We start from the raw sequence: 14,904 nt of genomic DNA, 5'->3' as shown, positions 1-14,904 counted from the left end.
GAAGAGTCACCACCTGAGAGCGAAAAGATGCAGACAAAACCTTGGGAACATATCCTGGTCTAGGCTGTAAGGTTACTTTAACCAGACCCGGGGGGAAGTCCATACACACCTCGCTGACCGAGAGAGCTTGCAAATCCCCAACTCGTTTTAACAAAGTTAGAGCCAACAAAAAAACAACCTTGAGAGTCAAAATCCATTCTGGAGCTGACTCCAAGAGGGGGTCCCGCCACATTGAAAGTGTGCGAAAGCAACTGCGCGACACTCTTACTAGGCGAGAGGCTGGTCCTGTCGAGCGGATCCCTATGAGTTTCCTCCACCAAAGGAACGGCCTCATATGAAGCAGCCCCAGGGGCAGCACAGGGGAGGCTGCAGCCATGAGGCCCAAGAGCCTGCGACAAGTGCTTACAGAAACATGATGGCCTTGCTTGAAGCGGGCCATGCATGCGTTTAGGCTGGAAATCTGGGCAGGAGCCAAACGGGCCTGCATCTGAATGGAATCCAAGTGAACCCCCAAGAAAACCGTCTGTTGAGAGGGGGTGAGAACACTCTTCTTGGCGTTCATTCTGAGGCTAAGAGACCGCATGTGGCGAAGGAGGACATCCCTGTGGTGTCGAAGTTAACGAAGTTAGCGCCAACAAAAAAACAACCTTGAGAGACAGAATCCGTTCTGGAGCTGACTCCAAGGGCTCAAAAGGAGCTTCCATTAAGCCCTCCAAGAAGGAACTCCCAAGGGGGGCGTGCTGGTCTCAGACGCCGAACTCCACGCATAAACACTGAGACCAACCGAAGTCTCCCCAGGGGAATGTCATCCAACTCTCTCCGTGTGGCGATGGCTGCAACATAAACTCTCAGGGTAGTAGCCGCCGCCCCTGCCACAAGTTTCTCTTGTAGGAACTCCAGTACTGAACCTATAGGGCAGCTGACTGGGTCCACAGCATGAGTTAAGCACGACTCAAAAACCTTCCACTTGGAAGAATACAGCCTCCTCGTGGAAAGAGCTCTGGCACTAGCAATAGTCTACAGAAACATGATGGCCTAGCTTGAAGCGGGCCATGCATGCGTTTAGGCTGGAAATCTGGGCAGGAGCCAAACGGGCCTGCATCTGAACGGAATCCAAGTGAACCCCCAAGAAAACCATCTGTTGAGAGGGGGTGAGAAAACTCTTCTTGGCATTCATTCTGAGGCCAAGAGACCGCATGTGGCGAAGGAGGATAATAGCGACTGAAAAAGCTGCGTTCCACTTCCACTGGAGGAACCTCCTCTATCGCCCCCTTGAGGAGAAGGGAAGGTAGTTCCTGCTGTAGCACAGAAGCCTCTGAGGTGCTGCCCACTACAGTCAGGTGAACCCCGTCAAAGCGAGGGGGGTTGCGACCGAATTGAAGTGTGTAACCGAACTGAACTGTGCAAAGAACCCAGGGCGATGCCCCTGGTAGATGCTTCCATTCGTGAAAGAATTGCGATAGAGGAAGCAGAGTGTTGCAGTCTGTTTGAGGACATACCTGTGTTGGGGTTTTGCCGACATGGTCCGGAGGGGGAGACATCGTCAACCACGAAGGAGGGCCCTTGGCGTCCTGACACGGGAAGAGGGAGTCTACAGGAACCAATGCAGCTGGTACAACGCACGTGTCTCCTATAACGTGAGCAGCAGGTGACAAAGGAACAGATGGTAGGGGGAGAAAGCCTGGTGCATCTCCCATCCCCCATGTCGAAAGAGAGAGAGGTCGAATGGTTGCTGCACACCGAAACGTTCTGGGTGGCGTATTCGACAGAACTGAATGAGGGGAGCATTTTAGAAGCGGGCAGAAAGTTTTGCACGGTCTGGCCCAGCCTCGTAGGGCGGGGGAAGCTCCCCTCTTCCTGACACGAGAGTCAGGAGCGACTTGATGAAGCTGAAGCAGCGGGTCTGTCAGACCGCTTCAGCTCAATCCGCCTGCGAGGTTGCCGGTGGGGCAATGGGCGGCCTCTGGCTCCCCAGACCGTGGGCGGTGGGGGACGACCCGGGTCGCTGCTCCTACTGGCGGTTTCCTTCCTGGGCAAGGAGTGCTCTCTGGGCCAGGAGGGATTAGGGGGCTCCCGTGCCTGAGGGCCGCTGACTGGGATTTGGCTGCACGGAATTTATCAACCACAGAGTTGACTGCCACCCCAAATAGCCCAGACTGAGAGATGGGGGCGTCAAGGAGAAAAACTTTCTCCTTCTCATGGATCTCTGTGAGATTAAGCCATAGAGCCGAACCAGGCATAGAGCGCCCTATAGCACGCGCGGTGTGCTTGGTGGCTCTCAGGGCCAAGTCTGTGGCTCTGCGGAGCTCCTTGACCGCCTCTTGGGTCAAACCGCCCCCTTCGTTCATCTCCTTAAGGACATCCGCTTGGTAGGCTTGGAGAATGGCCATAGTATGAAGGGCCATGCCTGCCTGACCAGCTGCCATGTAGGACTTTCCGATAAGGGCGGAAGTGGTCCTACATGGTTTAGTCAGAAGGAGGGGGCGGGACTTCCAGGAAGAAGCCGAAGATGGCGAGAGGTGCATAGCTAGCGTATCCTCGATCGTCGGGATGACGGTATAGCCCTGCTCCACAGAACCCACTAGGTTGGTGAAGTCAGCGGCTGCCGCATTAGTAAGGCAGGCGGAGAATGGCTGCTTCCAGGATCTGGAGATCTCCTGATGCAGATCGCTGAAAAAGGGCAGCTTTCTCCGTGCGGGCCTCGAATTTGGGCCGCTCAGGAACAGCTCGTCGGGTTTAGACGACTGGGAATCGCGGGGCTCGTTGGGCCAATCAATAGAGAGCTTCTCTGTGGCGCGCGCCAGCACGTCTACGAGCTCCGAGTAGGCCGCGGAGGGCCGCACTTCCTGGCCACTAGGTGGGAAAGCGTCGGCTGAAGCAGGCCCAAAATCCTCAGAGTCGGATGCCACAGTGTACAAAACGTCCTCTTGCCCGAAAGAAATCGCATCGCGCGCCTCTGGGCTAGGGCATAAATAATCATGCGCGAATTCAACTGGCGAATCTGCGCGCACATGCTCGGGAGAAAAAGGGCGAGGCCCGTCTGCTCGCTCTCCATCGCCTCGAGTTCCACATCCGAACCCCAGGTCGCGGATTCACGGAGGGCCTCTGCGGCCTCCGGAGCGCGATGGGAAAAGACAGATGATTCCTTCTCAAAAACCGCGAGCCTAGTGCGGAGGGTTTTGAGACGGAGGTTTTCACAAAATTTGCATTGAGAAACGTCGTGAACCGTCCCACGCGCGTGCAAAAAACCCAAACATTTAACACACTTACTGTGAGGGTCGTCGCTCGCAATGAAGCGAGAACACGCCGGCTGGCAACGACGATACTCCATGGCACTTCACCGCAAGGAGAACGGAGTTCCACTATAGCAGTCGCTGAAGTGCAAATGAAGAAAGCTGATGAAAAACAGTCCAAAATCGGGCCAGAAAAATCGCAACAGAAGGGCTAAAATGGCCACTTCGTGAAGGCAGAGAAATCTGAGGAGCAGATGGCGCGTTCGCCAGTATAAGGACAGCGACGCAAGAGCGTGGGGCGGCGCCCGCGCCATCAGCCAATGAATTGGCGTGATTCTATACAGGCTTCAGACAATCGGCACGCATAGAGGACGTTCCCAATGCGTCATAGCGACGCAGCGTTGAGTGAACCTATGAAAGAGAACAGTCGGTTATGTCTGTGAAAAACAGCTGGGAAATAAATCGCATGTTTATTTTAGATCTGTGTGGCAGCAGCAATATAGCCTACATTAAATAAATCAATACATCCACTGCTCTCGTCTCCTCTGAGGCTGGCATTCTAAATAGTGTTTTGTGCTCGTCTGTGCAGCCAAAGGCAGAACAGATAGCATGTTTTGCTCAAACTTTCGCCATGGCATTAGAACTAATACACCGTTGTCGCTTGCGAAAACACAATAACGGCGCCGTGGGTGTAAACTTACTGATTAAGGGGCGGTAATATTATATTGAGATCCCTTCGTCACGCCACCAAGGGAGCGAAATCAGACGCACTCGTTTTTTCAGACGCTTGCAGAAAAAGGCTTACCAAAACAAAGTTACTGGGTTAATCTTTTTCACATTTCCTTGGTTGGTAGATGCACTGGGGACCTGATTATAGCACTTAAACCCTGGAAAAGTCAGATTTTCATGATATGTCACCTTTAATGGCATCTTAAAACGCGGCGCCCATGCGCAAGACGCTGGAAAAACAGCTAACAGTTAGGTCTATCTAGTATACAGTATGTTTACACAGAAAACAGTAAAGTTGGAAGCGTTTGCTTTCTATGTGAACTGGCCATCAGTGGCAGCTGGTCGGGGGAGGCAGCGGGAGGCACAGCTTCCCCATAATTTTAGGGTGAAAATGGGAGGAGGACGATTTAAAGGGATAGTTCACCCAAGAATGAAAATTTTATGTTTATCTGCTTACCCCCAGGGCATCCAAGATGTAGGTGACTTTGTTTCTTCAGTAGAACACATTTGATGATTTTTAACTTTAACCGTTGCAGTCTATCAGTCGTATAATGCATGGCAATGGTAACAAAATCTATGAGAGTAAAAAAAACAGGCAGACAACTACGCCAGAGCGCGTACACACCTCACGCAGCGGAAGCCGTGCGCGCACCCAAAGACAGTTGGACATAGTGGTGCCATTGCCATGCATTATACGACTGATAGACTGCAACGGTTAAAGTTAAAAATCATCAAATGTGTTCTACTGAAGAAACAAAGTCACCTACATCTTGGATGCCCTGGGCAGGGCTCTACGCTTATTTTTCTTTTTAGGAGCGCTTGTGCTCCTAACTTAAAAATTTAGGAGGACGGTCAAAAATTTAGGAGCGCCAAAATTTGATAAAAAAATAGCCTTCCCATTACGAGGTGATATTTGACTCCTTAAGTGATTTACAGTAGAATTTAGTTTTTACCTTTGTAATGGCATTTTTCTATCTTTATTAAAAGTTTGTCATCTTTTATGTCAAATTTTTTTAAAATATATATTTTATAAGCTTTTTAAAATTTCTAGATAAAACCATATAATAAGAACAAGGAAAATAAGAAGAATAAGTTACTAATCAAATGAAATCAATTTAAAGTGGTTAAGCAAATAATAATAATAATCGGCAGGGATCCCATACTATTACGATTAGTGTGCCTCCTCTATTTTAAAACCCATGAGCCGCCACTGCTGGCCATAAGTGCTAAATACAGTTACGTTCACACACAGTTCAGTAATAAACAAGCGTGATACCACTAAATTTTCAGGACTCACAACCATATTTTCATTAACCCGTGGATTTATAACCCGTACTGGTTCATAATCACACAGCTTGTGCGCGCGTCTCATGTGTGATGCGTGTTTTAGTTCCGGAAACTTACAGATACGTATGTACATTATAAACTGTTTGTCATTCGAAGTTTTTAGATCCAGTCTTCCACTGGAGCTGTTCCCGTCCGCTTTGTGGTCCAGTTGCTGCACTTCAAACTCCTGCTTTCCGTTAAATCAAGATTTGTTAGGTAAACTCGAGCCGTTGTTATTGAGGTCGCCATCTTTGATATATACTTCAGTTACTGTCACCATGGTTACCGGTGATTTTCGCGGCTATTCCGAGAATGGAAAAGGGGCTGACGTTTATTTTTCAGCATTTTATAAAATTTTCTATTGCTGTAGAAATGTAATGAAAATGTACATGTAAACAAAGGCAGCACATTTTAATTACTTATGATTACGGTAATAGTGTGGTGCATGTCTTTATGTTTTAGGTAAATTGTTTAATATAGATTAGTTAATATGTTAATCAGTATCACACAAGAGTCACTCAAGACTGATGTTTCACTGAATATTAGCATAGCTATGTTTCAGCCATGGACACAAGGCCTCCAGCTATGGTGCTAATACAAGAAGTTTGTGTTATATTGACTACGATAAAAAGTATAAAATATAAGCAAGTGATTCATAATAAATATTTACATATAATTTGGATGTATTTACATTCTTTTATATTTATTAATATGAAAAAATAAACAGGAATTGACTTGACTTAAATGCATTTGGCTGAAGTAATAAAGTACAGTGACGTTAATCATTTTTACAAATTGATTTGCTTTTTCAACCAGTCATATTTTTAAAATTTCAAATGGTCCTCTATTTTCTTTTCTTTTAGACATTATTTCTTTGAGTGTTGATTGGAGACAAACAGAACAGTCACACTGCTTCTTCACAAATGGCACAGCACTACTACCCCCACCTCCACCTGCCGTAGCCATGGAAATGCCACCCAATCCAGAGCCTAGGAAATACAGGGAGGGCCCTCCTTCCAACTCTCTCACACACACGGCATGATTCAAACGAGTGAGGTAGATATTTACATGCATACATATCTACATTGTCACTGCTTTCACCCTTTGTCTCATTCACTGACACACTCACAAAAACACTGTGATGCTAACATGCTTATCACACTTCTCTCATTCTCTTTCTCTTAAATACATGGCTCACAAAAATTTCAGAAAGACCCATTAAGGTTTTGACTGCCATTTAACCAACATTGAAAATGTACCTTAAAATTGGTATTTCATTCAATTCAATTAGTATCAAACATGGAACATGTTTTTTAAATGACAAGAATGCCAGTGTATTTCAGTTTTTACAGATGTGTTGCATCTGGATCCTTTCCATCTAGGATCTAGGGCACTTCTTCCAGCCTCTGTAATATCTAATACTATATTTTCTTTCTCTCACCAGACTACACTCTGCAGTAACCATAGCCTTAGCAACCGTCAAAGCTATTATATGGACAGATGGTCATGGGTGAAGTGTGTAATATTTTTAGTGTTAAAACAATATCTCCTAGACAACTATAAGTTAGCCTTTTGTAGGCTGATTCCTCTGAAAAGTGTAAACACAGCAGAGCAGTTCTTAGTATAATCTTAGTATAATAATTGTGATGCTATTATAGTTTTTGTTAATATTTTGAATTAGATTTATTTTTATACATTCTATTTTCATTTTAGTTTTAGTTAAAGATTTGGTGATTTAGTGCATTTTTTAGCTTTTGGTTTTTTTAAATGCACATTTTTTTTAATTCATTTTTATTTCAGTTTTAGTTATTTTAGTACATCAAGTTAAACTAAATTAAAATGAGAAATGCTGTCTTGGCAAACAGCTGAAATAAAATAAGTTCAAGTTCAAGATTGGGGTAAGATTTGGGTCTGCAAGATGTTTTTGAAGGAACGCTCTTATGCTCACCAAGGCTACATTTATTTGATTAAAATTACAGTATAACAATTACAGTAAAACTAATATTATGGAATATTATTACAATTTAAAATAACTGTTTTCCGTTTTAATATATTTAAAAAATGTAATTATTCTTGTCATGGCAAAGTTGAATTTTCAACAGCCATTACTCAGTGTCACATGATTGTTTTGAAATTATTCCAATATGCTGATTTGGTGCTCAAGAATCATTTCTTATTATCAATGTTGAAAACAGTTGTGCTGCTTCCTATTTTTTGGACATTTTTTCAGGAAGATGAATAGAATGTTCAAAAGAACAGCATTTATTTGAAGTGTTTTGTAACATTAGAATTGTCTTCAGTGGCATTTTTATCAATTCATGCATACTTGACAAATAAAAGTACTCTGTTATAATCTAACTGAACCTAACATTTTAACGTGTGTGTGTGTGTGTGTGTGTGGTTTGTACATTAATAGATATTAAACAAAGCAAACACAGAAAGGATATATTATTTTACTTGTATTTACATTTGACAACTATTTTAATCAGTTCTTATATTTAGTATTTAAGTCAGCATCGGCAGATATCATAAATACTGTATATTACAAAGTTTACAACAGAAACGTTCAAAGCTGCTTAAAGTGGCATAAAGATTGTAATGCTTATTAAGAGCTACCATACTGTATGTCAGTCTTCATAAACAGTCCGTCCAGTCAGTTTGAAATAACAGTATTATTTTGGATGGAACGCAGGTGTCCACAAAGGTTTCTACAGCTATATCACACCATAAATGTAACAAAACACTTGCCTCGTGGCGTATGTGGGGAATTATCTCCTCAGTGAAAAAAAGTAGATTGTGTAAGCAATCAGCAATATGATTCTACTAATCTCAAAAGCACCATCTTCATCACAGATTGACATTAAAATGCTAATTAGGATTCTCAAGATTCTCATGATTTTTCAGGTTATAGAGGCAGGCTAAGCATCTGAGTCACTGTCACAAAGGTTGTGAATTCACTCAGAATGGACGCATTACTGTGGCCATAATCACCACTGTACCTCAAGTACACTGTACTATCTTTCCTTTGGATAAACAACATCTAAAGCTGAAGTATGACACTTGTCAATTAAACACACTTCTTGCAGGTTGCCCAGCGCTCTCTGCTTCTGTTTCCATTGTCGAAGGCAGTGTTGCAAGCAGCCGTAGGCCTTCAGCAGCCAGAAAGAGACTGCCAAAGAGGCCTCCAGGACCCAAAGCTCCTTAGACCCCACATTGGTACCCAACCTCCATGCCTTGTAAACAGAATTGCAATTTCTTTCCATCTCCTCTCTAACATATTCTGCAACACCAAATATAGCCGCCTATTTCCAGCTCCCCAGCTCTAACGCGTATCCTCCCCCTCAGCTGTCTTGCAAAGGGGGCATCTAATCTGCTTTCTTCTTCACCACTCGCTTGCATTGTAAACCGATCCAAGAAAATATGAAGGGAGAGGGTGGAAGGTGCATGGATGAGAGAAAGAGTATAAAAAAAAGAGAATGAAAAGATAGAGAGTAAGGCCGAAAGAGAACGGGGGAGAGGAGAAGATGACCTAATTACAATTGCCCACAGTGTGAACCATCTCCCTTTGAAGAATACGAAAATTGCAAAGAGACAAGGAAAGCCAGACCAGCCATGATGTGTGAAACACACAGAAGAAGAGGAGTGCAGATTGAGCGTGCCTTGTTTTTGAAATCCTTATCACACATTCATATCTACATTTCAGTCAAGAGCACCAGAGGAAAGATTGTTGGCTGTTCCGATGATGTTTCATTCAAAAGGTCTAGCTGTCTCCTAAAAGCTTGAAAACTCTGATGTAAATGTTCTATGTTGTTTAGTGTTCTTCTTTTGAAGAAAATGACCTTGCAGATCAAATGTACCATTGTCAAAATTCATGTTTTGTTTGGATAAGAGGTTTGAAAATAAACAGTGATTCATGTGATTGTCATACTATACAGCTCCGCTCAGGTCACCAAGCAGTTGTTGTTGGAGAACTGAGAATCACGATTTTATAAACTGTACTGTTTATCTTTATAAAATACATGATTTGTAAACAGTTTCCTCATTTTAACAATTCATACCAAGATTTCAAAATTCAACATAACTTGCAGTGAAATGTAAACCTGGTCAGCTACTATATTGTGTTTAAAATATAAACATGATGCATTAAGTGCATTAAATATATTATATTATAGTAATGTTACTGAAATATTCTCCGAATGAATCTGAGAGTTCTGATTACAGATAATACAGATTACAAAATCATGTACATGCTCAACTGTTCTCAAACTCAACTGTTCCTTGGTGGCCTGATGGGGGTCTCCATAATAACTGTGTATGATCAAATGCTATGATATTGCCTCCACCAGACCAAATATGTAGACAGTATCTCCAATACAGGATGAAAATGCTACTGAAATGCTTTTTATGATACAAGCCCATAAAGTACATGCGTGCTTTGATATATTATTTAGACAGACTTTCTAAAGCAGTCAAGAGTAGAGAATTTGAGGTGAGAGAATATGAATGAAAAAATACTAACTTTTATCTATAAGAAATTCATCTAATCTATCTGTTTTTCTACCTCTTTGACCTAATTAGCGGCAAATTCCCTACAACACGTAAAAGTTAATTATCACTTTCCGATGATTCATAAAACTAATTAGCTACACCTTTGAGTAAGGGATGTGAATTCAGTCCAAGCCATAACATCCTCTCAGAATAAGAATGAGTCATTTGAAATAGTGTTTTGTCTTTTTCTGTTGTTGGTGAATCAAGATTCAACCTGAATGCAACAATAACAAAGCCTGCACAGAAAGGATAAATGCATGCATACATGAAGAAGATTTAAGGGGTCCACAACCTTAAGCACTATTGACATAATTATGAACAATAAGAACAAGAGAGGTTCATATTAATTTAAATGTATTTATTTTATTGGTCATCTATTTTTAGATTCATTTTATATTTTTAGATTCATGTCAAATAACCCTTTATTATTAATTATTAAAAAGAAATTATTAAAAAAACTATTTTTATACAACATTTTGTATAAAATGGATATCACCGTGACGTGTATTTTTTAATTATTTAAAATATGAATCAAAACAATTATGAATTCAACTTGGCACACATTATCCTTAGCATTCCACGCATAAAACACAATGACGGTGACACCCAAAATCATGTTATTTATAGAAAACATATGACACATAATGGTAACGGAACAACAAACATGACAAAACCACTGCAAATGCAGTAAACAGTAAAAACTGGTGTGATGATTTGCATGATTTAGTCATGCCATGTTGCATGCTGGGAAACTGAGTTCAGCACAGCAATGTGGTTTACATAAATGAGGTTCAGAGGTGAGAATGAGGGAATTTACTTAAAAAAAAAAACACAACGTCAAAACCTAGATACGCACATATTTTCGTCATCCTCACTTCTGGACCTCAACCAATCTGCGAAAAAATGGCCTCTTCTTGCATTGCATAACTATGTGCCATCTGTGACTTTCAGCACTACACACACACACAAACACATACAGAGAGAGCGAGTTGTATTCAACTCACCTCTACTGAATTCCCAATGGAAGCCGTTTAGTATAGCTACAATAATGTATACATGATATGTTTCTCTTGACCTAACCGAACTTCAGTCATCATATACAGAGATCACCTTGCTAATAGTGAGCCTGTTTGAGATCCCTGAGAGGTTAAGCTTTTAACACAACATTTAAAGTGGCTTTTTGATATTTAAATGTAGGTCAGTTTACTAAATAGATGGTATAGAGGAAATCTCTAAGGGTGTTTCCCAGCTATTGCTGCCCATTTTCCTTCCTTTTCTGCATAGACTAGCCCACATTTGAATGAAAAAAGTATCAGATTGATTGCAATTCTGAAACAAGGCACAGAGAAACAGATAAAAACAATGTAGTATTATAATGTTGATTCATCCCAACTAGACAGGTCTGGGAGGAGGCAAAATTAAATATTTAATGCATTCTCTTCAACTTGACTGCATCTGTGCTGAGAGGCAGAAAATATCCAACTGGCTTATGTAAGAGCCTGTAGCAACTGTAAGGAGGGAGAAGAATGGAGAGATCGAGGGTGACAGAGAGAATGAGAGAGGGAGGGAGAAAGAGAGACACAGAGTGTCCCCGCGCTGCAACAACAGTCTTATCAGGTTAACGCCTCCCGTTCTATTTCCTGCTCCCTCACTATACCGCTGGAGATTCATGGGTGATTCGTGCCCAGCTGGACGAGCTGTCCCTTCAGCCAAAGGCAGAGGAAAAGAACAAATAAAAGGAAGAAATCATTAAATGGCAAGATAAGATAATGATAATGGTAAGATATTTTAAGCAATTCATTTTATTCAGGAAGGATGCATTAAACTGATCAAAAGTGACAGTGAAAACTTTTATTACAAAAGATTTATATAAAAAAAAAAAAAATGCTGTTCTTTTGAACTTTGTTTATCAAAAAGTCCAGAAAAAAAACTGTATCATGGTTTCCACAAAACTATTAAGCAGCACAACTGTTTTCAACATTGATAATAAGAAATGTGTCTTGAGCAGCAAATCAGCATATTGGAATTATTTCTGAAGGATCATGTGACACCGAAGACTGGAGAAATGGCTGCTGAAAATTCAGCTTTGCACCACAGGAATAAATTACATCTTAAAATATATTTCAATAGAAATCAGTTATTTTAAATTGTAATAATATTTCACAATATTGCGGTTTTTACTGTATTTTTTATCAAATAAATGCAGCCTTTTGAGCATACACTCTAAAAAATGCTGGGTTGTTTCAACTCAACTTTGGGTCAAATATGGACTAACCCAACTGTTGGGTTAAATTTTTACATTACATTTTTAACCCAAAAGTTGGGTTAGTCTATATTTGACTCAAAGTTGGGTTGAAACAACCCAGCATTTTTTAGAGTGTAAGAAACTGTTTTCAAAAACATTCAAAACTCTTACCGACCCCAAACTTCTTATTGGCAAAACAGCATAACACCAAAAATGCATATTTTCATCAAAAGACCAAAACTGTGTAAAAATAAACACTGCCCATGGGCTGGTCTGGTACCAGTCTAATCTACCAAGTCCCATAATAATATATAACAGGAGAAAGGCCAGAAGTGTATTTAGATCAGAAGCTCATCCACACCTCATTTCACAAGCTACTAATACATTTTTTAATCAAGACAATCACCTGAAGTCTTAGTTCTCAACAGATTCCGATGCATGAGTGTTCAATTTCTCTTATAATTATCCATTTAAAATTAGAAAAAGGTTGCCCAGGATAGAAGTTTCTTAAAGGAAATTATACTACAGATTGGTGTTCTCCACCGATTGGTGATTAGGCCTGAGATTAAAGACAGAGAACAAGCGTGGACCAAATGAACTAAATGGAAATTAGACGAAAAGACTATACACTAGGGTTTAGAGTCCAATGAAATTGTATTAATTCAAATGTTGAACATTTATATTAAGATGTATAACTATTTGATCATCAGTTTTTCAGTATATGCCAGCATTTGTCAGTGTAACTGGTCTGGGCACAGTTGGAGGGGTGGGGTGCTGAGGTTTACATGTAGGAGGACAGTAAACATATTTGATCACTCACTGAAGCTCACAGGCTGTAAATCAGAATTTGTGCCGTATCGCTCCTCATCTCTGGCTTGTAAAATAGATTAATGAGACCTGCCCCTTCTTATGAGTGCCACACACACTCACATGTAACTTGTGTGAAACAGACAAGCCATTTCCTTTGTAAATTGTTCCTCTCAGTAAATCATCATTTTATAATTGCTTCTGGCTTTTGTCAATTGTGGTTAGAAGGTACACGTTAAGATGCAAATGTGTATAATTAGACTCTGCTAAAGCATTGCTAAAAATTTCTCCATCCACCCAAGTAACATCAACAGAACGCTGTTACAAATATACATATATACAAATATCCCCCGAACTAAAATTCGAATGAGGACAATATTTTGCAGTCCATGCTTACTCGTGCTGCTAAGATAAATAAATAAAGCTAATGTCAATAAACAGAAACAGTTTTGAAACAGATAACTGATATAGTACATAACTGTATACTCTAATAATATGTAGGCTATTAACCAATAAGGTACTAGAGGTTTAGCTATCGAGAATACAGTCATGGCTAATAGGTGTTATTAGGCATGACACACAGAAATTATTCTTTTCACAATACAGCGTCTAAAATCTAAAGGGTCTTATTGCTTTTTTTAAATACATGTAAAAATATTAAGAATGCATTTTTATAAAAACATTATTTTATTCAGCAAATTCAATGAGAGGAATTGTTTCGCAATACAATTTCAATTGTCGTGGACAAAAGATTTTGTAGCTATGCAACAAAATAACAATCCTCTACAGAAAAGTACACTTATTTAGTGAACTATACGAAAAATATTACACAGCTGGAATGCTGTATTCACCAATAAGAAGTCAGGATGGGATTATCTTTTATAATATGTATTTTTAAAATGTATTTTGGACACACATGCACACTGTTTAACTGCAATATATTTCCACAAGTTTTTTTGACCTTATAATAGAACCGAAACAGCTCAATCATGAAATTTATATTTTCCTGAAATTGGTGTCACGAATCAGGCCTCTGTGGCTCTCTCCGATGGCCTCCGGAGGGCACCCTCTCCCGAGTACTAACGTTCATGGACTACATTTCCCAGACACCCCGTACCTGGGACTGATTATGGCACAGGTGTTCCCCCTTAGCTTCCCTATTTAAGCAGCGCTCAGACTCTCTATGTTTGCGAAGTCTTGTATTGCCCCGGCTACATTTCTGAGCGTTTATCCCCTATCTTGTCGTCTCTTGTGTATTACCTCGGACTGTTCTTACTAGTGTGATTCTCTGCCGCCTGCCCCGACCCTCGCTCTGCCACTGTTTATTCTCTTGGATTTCCCCTGCTGTACGTGACGCTGTTGACTGAATACTGCCTTTTTTTCTCTGCCTGTTATTCTAATAAAAGCTGCAAATGGATCCGCACGCCTCTGACTCAGCGTTACAATTGGCTTGTTGTTTTTTTAAATATCATTTCCCCACATAGCTAGCATAAATGTGGTTTGGTTGAAAGATATTTCTTATACTCATCTCTTCTACTAACCATAAACACATATAGTACATTTGTACACAGTTATGAAATGTGAACGATAAAACTCTATATATTTATCATTATTGCATAAAGTACATTTGTACACATAATTAAATATGAAAGATAAGTCCAAAATCTAAACTGTAGATATTTTAATGATCATTATTGCATTATTAACACCAGCATATACTGTATATGAGTGTTCATATGTCACTTTCTGATTGAATTCTCAGAAAACAACACTCATGTGTGTTACTCTTCTGTGCTCATACAGTTTGAATATCAGTCATATCTTAAAGGACCCGAAGTCCAATCATTCTACATACATACTGCATTCAATGAGACAAGGTACACAATTCAACATATTTGACTGCTGGATTGTTCAAAACATTACAACCATACAAATATGCAGATTATTAACACTACAGTTGCAACAAACACCTTCACCTTCTAATATATATAGATGAGTGAAATTTATATAAAAAAG

General features: G+C 40.6%; 1 long non-coding RNA gene across 1 annotated transcript in view; it reads right to left on the bottom strand.

Annotated features, from left to right (window-relative positions):
- LOC107693832 (uncharacterized) overlaps positions 1-5,418 on the bottom strand; it is a 15,603-nt gene extending 10,185 nt beyond the window's left edge. Inside the window, exon 1 of the long non-coding RNA XR_001634791.1 lies at positions 5,367-5,418. This is a non-coding gene — a long non-coding RNA (uncharacterized LOC107693832). The remainder of the gene's footprint in view (positions 1-5,366) is intronic.
- Positions 5,419-14,904: the final 9,486 nt, after the last annotated feature.

Source organism: Sinocyclocheilus anshuiensis, unplaced genomic scaffold (assembly GCF_001515605.1).
Source record: "Sinocyclocheilus anshuiensis isolate Anshui unplaced genomic scaffold, SAMN03320099.WGS_v1.1 scaffold1392, whole genome shotgun sequence".
In the NCBI taxonomy this organism is placed as follows: domain Eukaryota; kingdom Metazoa; phylum Chordata; class Actinopteri; order Cypriniformes; family Cyprinidae; genus Sinocyclocheilus; species Sinocyclocheilus anshuiensis.
The sequence above is the reverse complement of the archived record's forward strand: the minus strand, read 5'-3'. Positions and strand labels throughout refer to the sequence as shown.